The 6,565-nt window shown below is 39.9% G+C and overlaps 1 long non-coding RNA gene across 1 annotated transcript; it reads right to left on the minus strand.

The window, feature by feature from the left end:
* Positions 1-751: 751 nt before the first annotated feature.
* Positions 752-5,990, minus strand: LOC139023461 (uncharacterized). Its single transcript, XR_011474583.1, has 2 exons — positions 5,675-5,990; positions 752-2,540 (listed from the first exon to the last, which is right to left on the minus strand). It is a non-coding gene; the product is annotated as an uncharacterized lncRNA (long non-coding RNA).
* Between the last annotated feature and the right edge of the window lie 575 nt (positions 5,991-6,565).

Genomic DNA, 6,565 nt, shown 5'->3' on the forward strand with positions numbered 1-6,565 from the left:
ATTGACTTTATTTGATCATGTATGCCCTAATCTACTGAATGAGAAACGGAGTGACGATGCTCTTGATTTGTTGCCATTGATTTGGAGGAGGTCATGCTACAGCCGTTGCAATACAAAGCGTTTTATACAACACTGTCCTCCAGTGTTCAATGTGGAGATTACATAGGCCACACGAGAAAGAGACAAGTCCGGGTAGATGGGGCAAATCCTGACTTCCATTTAAGTCTAATTTATATAGGATTCAATCCATATCGCAGAAGTATTGCGGAAGATCCGCATTATAGCGCGATTGAAATTTAAAGACAATGTTCCCGCGTCCGCGGAGACTGCATTCACGGTAAATGTTGCATATRTCGGCTCATTATGAAATTACCTTTACATTTTAACATGGATTGTTAGCGATATTGATTGAATCCAGACCTAACAGGGGATTTCCACTATCAGCGTTAAATCATATAGCCACGCTAGCTTCATCCTCATGTGGGTGCTAGCAAACAAAAAGCATGCTAGGTACTGTTAGGTATCAACAGCCAATCCAGCAGAGGCTGGAAGCCAAAGTGATTGGTCAATGGCAGAGTATTTGCATAAAATTCAGCTATCCTCAATTTTGGCCCACTTCGCTTCCCTCTATTGAAAATGAAAGGATTTCGATGTTTCAACGTCCCTTGTCGCCTGCTATGGAAACCCACTGTAAATATAAATTTAGGATTTGCCCCATTATCTTTGAGCTGAACCCACTTGAAAGAATGAATCTTATTCAAACATTTATTTGATCCAATTCTTTGGAATGTAGTAGTCATTGATCAGTCAGAGACAACATAGGTATTGAAGCTGACCAGGGAGTCAAATGGAACCCTATTCCCTTTATAGTGCACTACTTTTGACCAAAGCCCTATGGGCCCTGGACAAAGGTATTGCACAGTATAGGGAATGCGGACATTTGGGTCCAAGTATAGAAACAGAATTATCTCAGTCAATAAGGCCTTAACTGCTTAATCATTTTTTCTTTTCTTTTTTTATATATCTGGGATGGCAAATTACATTTAGCAGTATTGAAAAAAAAAAACATTTTGTAGAAAAAAATGGCACAGACATTTGTGACAGTACAAAAACATAAGGTGATATAACATACCAACTAAATATAAACATTACGTAAGCAAAGAGACGTGTATAGCTTTTTCAATAATGAAAAACATCTCCATAATTGTACATTTCAGAATTATATCATGTTATCTGAAACCATATAAAATAGTTATCTGTAACACTGTCTTATCCTTCTCTCGCTTTCTCTCTCTCTTTTTTTCACAAAACAATATCATAAACAACACAAAGATCTTTTAAATATATCAGTGCAACATTGTTTTCACATCTTGTGCTGCAGCATCCTTTCCTATTGAAGAGGACCACACCAAAACATTAGGCCCTTACATTTTTGAGTGGTGGAACCATAGTTACAGGAATGACTCATTCTAATTCGAATGATTCTAATCCTATGGAATATGGAATACCATTAAGAGTTCAAAGCAGAACCATGAAGCAGCTGTCTAACTAGGTTCCCTGAATGAAGGAAACATAGAAGCTCAGATAGACCCCGGCCGAAGGAATATACGGTATAGCTACATTACATCCATTCATTGAACCTTGGATCCATGTTTTCGCCGTTTTATATAGTACACCGTTTTTCATGAACTCTTTACGTTAGCGTTCAATACAGACAAAAGGAGAGCACATAGGATGTAAGCTACAGTACATGAAAACAGCATGGCAGAAGAGTATCTTTCATTCTAGCAAGGTCCATCATTCTACCATAGACATGTAAGGCCAGTTCCCCAGAACCCAGATTAAGCCTTGTCCAGGACTAAAAAGCATTCTCAAAGAGATTCTTAATCTGTGTTTGGGAAACTGGCCCAAGTATTGTCATAGCAGTGTCATACATCTTTTTTCTCTCCTAGAGATGTCTGTTGTCTGGCTGCGTCCCAAATGCCACATTATTCCCTATATAGTGCACTACTATTGATCAGGGCACGTAGTGCACTCTAGGGAATAGGGTGTCATTTCAGACACAGCCGATGGGCTCTTCACTCTCTTCTTGTTAGGCCTTTGTAGCAAACATAACCAATGGCCATAATAACACACTCTTTTCCCAGGCAGCATTGTGAGAGCACCAATGGAACATAACAACACAAAATACCCATTAAATACATGATGACATCCAGACAACATCACCTATGATACAGAGAGCACAAAGAAAGGATACTGCAGCAGTTAGTATTTTTTTTTTTTATATAAAAGGCCGCTCAAATATATTAAAACCTATGTACAATAAGTTGGATGTGTCATGTACTATGGGGATGGCAAGAAGTCCTGCCAATCTGACTCCCCCAGCCGATGCCTATGTACTGCTATGATGATCAGAACAGAATCAGACTCTACCAGTGGATGCCTACTTACTGCTATGATCAGAACAGAATCAGACTCTACCAGCCGATGGCTACGCACTGCTATGATCAGAACAGAATCAGACTCTAACCAGCTGATTACTATTTCAAATATCATAACTTCACCTAACATTGCAATATTTAGTATTTGAAAATACTCAAATACACTCCCATGCATTAACCAGGTTTGAAAATACTCATACTACTTGGTTTTTTACAAATAGCCATTCAAATAGAATATGATGTTTGGCTTTGTATATTGAAAAGATCTTCAAAATACATTTCAGTGTATTAAATACCAATATCAAAATACATATTTAACCCAGTCTATTGTAATAAATGATCACTCAGATAATGTCTGTTGATGACCTCAATCATTTGTAACATGAACTAAACTTTTACAGCAGTGTATGATATTAATATTTATGTACATGATGCTACATTATTATCCGTCAAACACCTTTTAAGGTGGGAAAGAATTACTCGGATGAGCAACATGAGACTAACGTTGAAAACTTGTTCAGAAATAAAACCATTATGATCTTTGTCCAGACTAAATTGATTTCTGACATCATGTTAGGTGTTTCTCCTTAGCTCATGTATTATAGTACAATGGAAAAAATATAACGCAACAAGTGTGTTTCATGACATAAAATAAAATCATCCCAGGATCTTCCATATGCAACAAAAGCTTATTTCTCGTGACCAATTTGGTCACACATTTGTTTACATCCCTGTAAGTTGAGCATTTCTCCTTGCCAAGATAAATCCATCCACCTTATATCTGTAGCTATAAAAAGCACGATCAATAACATGTGCACCTTGTGCTGGGACATTAAATGTCACTCTAAAATGTTTTGATCACAACACAATGCCCACATATGCTCTCAAGTTTTTGAGATCATGCCATTGCAGCAGGAAATGTCCACCAGAGCTTTGCCAATAATGAATGTTCATTTCTACCATAAGCTGTCTCCAATGCTGTTGGAGATTGGCCAGTAATACGTCGTGGCCAATCAGATTAGCTAGAACATAGATAAGATTTATTTTATCATATCTTGTAAGATAATTTCATTAGGAACTGGCGCCCTTTGGACTTATATGGGTTGCAGTGCATTTTCCCTTCTGAGCTAGAGCTTAGTCAATTGGGCCCAGAGAGCGGACAGAGGTCAGCTTGTCTCATATGTCAAATGCTATCGGAAACCATGTGTGCTATGAGAATATCAGAAGGGAGAGGAAAGAAGGAACATTGTTTCTATTATGAAATGGTCGTAACTATCCTCAAACCATGTGGAAGATGCGTTATTAAGGGAATCAGTTATTATCTCATACAAGCTCTGTACGCCAGTCACACTTTCTCATGGGGGAAGGAGTAAGCAGTGTTGCAAACCATTGTATTCCCCTCGAGTTGCCCATCTTGATCGGTTAATACCTAAGAGCTCACAGTCTTTCTAGCTATCCAAGAGGTGTATTTGAGATGGAGTATCTCAGAATGACAATTATAATCATGATACGTAATGTTTTAAGAGGTACCGAAGAATGAGATGAAGCCTGTCTGGGAGACCAAAACTGAACGATGAATTATAAGCTGCATGCTGTCTAAGCTATGATACTCCTCTTTCGGGTAAAGGATTCTTGTAAGTTAAGGTGTATCTTGGCCTATAAATGAAACTAAAAGTTTTCAAGGACTCTCAGATAATTCATTTATAGACACTAATGATCTGAAGAGTCAAAAGGGCTTTTGGTGAAAGCTCCATAATATTATATTATTAGAAAGACGGAGTGTTGCTGATGTACCAACGTTGTGAAAACATTTGTCGTCGGTTTATGTATGCAGGCATAACTACGACGAACAAACGAACACAATTGCATTTTATCGATGGCAATTGAATGCACACAAATACGTGACAAAATCCGGAAGCCATGTCATCTATTCTTCCTCAACACCATCACCTCATGTTCAGCATGATAATGCACGCCCCAGTTATAAGGATCTGTACACAACCTGGAAGCCTGAAAAGTGTGCCCGAGAAAGTTTCCATTAATCCGCATACTAAACAGACATGCACCCAGCGGGCTTGAGATGTGGATGCCGGGATCAAAGGGAGGAAGGAGGGAGATGGGCGTCGTGAGTATCAGGGGGGGTGTCCTAGTGGGTCCCGACGGAAATCACAGCAAGTTAACACGAACCATTGGATGGAGGAATGGGACAGAATCATTCCGAGAGCGGCCACAAATCAACAAGCCTGCTCAACTCCCCATGCAAAGCAAAATGTTCACTCGTCCTGAGGGCAAATCGACTATCACACCAGATACTGACTGGCCTTCTGCATCCACGGCTCCCTACTTTTATAAGGATATCGGGACAACAAATGACATACTGCTTAATTCCAGTGTTCAGGTGGAAACGTACATCTTTCGTATTTAATGTTGTTGTTAAAGTTTGACTGATTTCTTGCATTGCTGCGTCTAATTTTTGGTTCGAGTTATAATTAACACATGAAAAGCTGAAATGTAACTTGAGCAAATACACGTATTCAACCCCTTTGTTGATCATCGCCCTAACATCCCTACTCGTGTAATGGCGAAGGCGCAAATAGGTTCCAGAGAAGTAAAATGGGTTCTCTTCCGACACTCAACAACGTTGCCATACTAAGTGGCATGGGACTCGACCTGTGTTTTGAGAATGCGAAGTAGTTGGGCTCTTCACTCTCTTCTGTTTAGAGCCTTGTAAGCAAACATAACCATATGGCCATAATACACACTACTTTTTTCCCAAAGCAGCATTGTGAGAGCACCAATTGGAACATAACAACACAAAAATACCCATTAAATACATGATGACATCCAAGACAAGCATCAACCTATGATACAGAATTACCACAAAGAAAGATGAAAAATTTACTACAGCAGCAGTAGTATTTTTCTTTTATATAAAAGAGTCTCGCTATCCAAATATACTTTAACAATCCCTATCTGTACAACTAAAGTCTGGAGTGATGTCATTAATATAATGGGGAGATTGGCAAGAAGGTCCTGGCCAATCTGACTCCCCAGTCCGATCGCCTATGTCTACTGCTATGATTGATCAGAACAGAATCAGATACTCTACCAGTGGGTGCCTACTGCGGACTAGCTATGATCAGGAACATGAATCAAGACTCTCTACACAGCCGAACATACGACACTCTTATGAGATCAAACCAGCAATCCAGACATCTAGAACCAGCTGATACCTACTCACTCTTATGACAGAAACAAAATCAGACTCTACCAGCCGATGGGCGTTATTCTTAACATGTCAGAACAGAATCAGACTCTACCAGTGGATGCCTATGTACTGCTGTGATCAGAACAGAATCAGACTCTACCAGACCGATGGCTCATCGCGACTTCTATGATCAGAACAGAATCAGACTCTAACCAGCTGATACCTACTCACTCTTATGACCAGAACAGAATCAGACTCTAACCAGCTGATGCTTATACATAATTATGTTCAGAACAGAATCAGACTCTACCAGTGGATGCCTATGTACTGCTGTGAATCAAAACGAAACTCAGACTCTACAACGGATGGCTACGCTACTTGCTAGATCAAACAGAATCAGACTCTAACCAGTGATGCCAGTACTACTCTGATGCCGAAAACGAATCAGGACGTGCTCAACCAGCGTGGATGCCTATAGAACTATGTTCCAAGAACAGAATCAGACTCTACCAGTGGATGCCTATGTACATACCGTGTGATCAAACAGAATCAGAACTCTACAGTGGATGCGCTATGTACTACTGTGATCAAAACAGAATCAGACTCTACCAGTGGATGGCCATTTACTACTGTGATCAAAAACAGAATCAGAACTTACCAGTGAGGAGTGCGCGTATGTTATGCTATGAACAAATCAGTAGAGAAAAAAGGCAACACAAACTGTCAAAAGGCAACGTCGAAGTAGAGCAAACAAGGTCTTAGGGCACAGGCCAAGCACCAACCTCTTGATACAACACACACATACACACACACACAACACACACAACAACACACACACCACGACAACCACACACCACACACACAACACACACCACACACACACACACACACACACACACACACACACACACACACA

Source organism: Salvelinus sp. IW2-2015, linkage group LG32, assembly GCF_002910315.2.
Source record: "Salvelinus sp. IW2-2015 linkage group LG32, ASM291031v2, whole genome shotgun sequence".
NCBI classification, from domain to species: Eukaryota; Metazoa; Chordata; class Actinopteri; order Salmoniformes; family Salmonidae; genus Salvelinus; species Salvelinus sp. IW2-2015.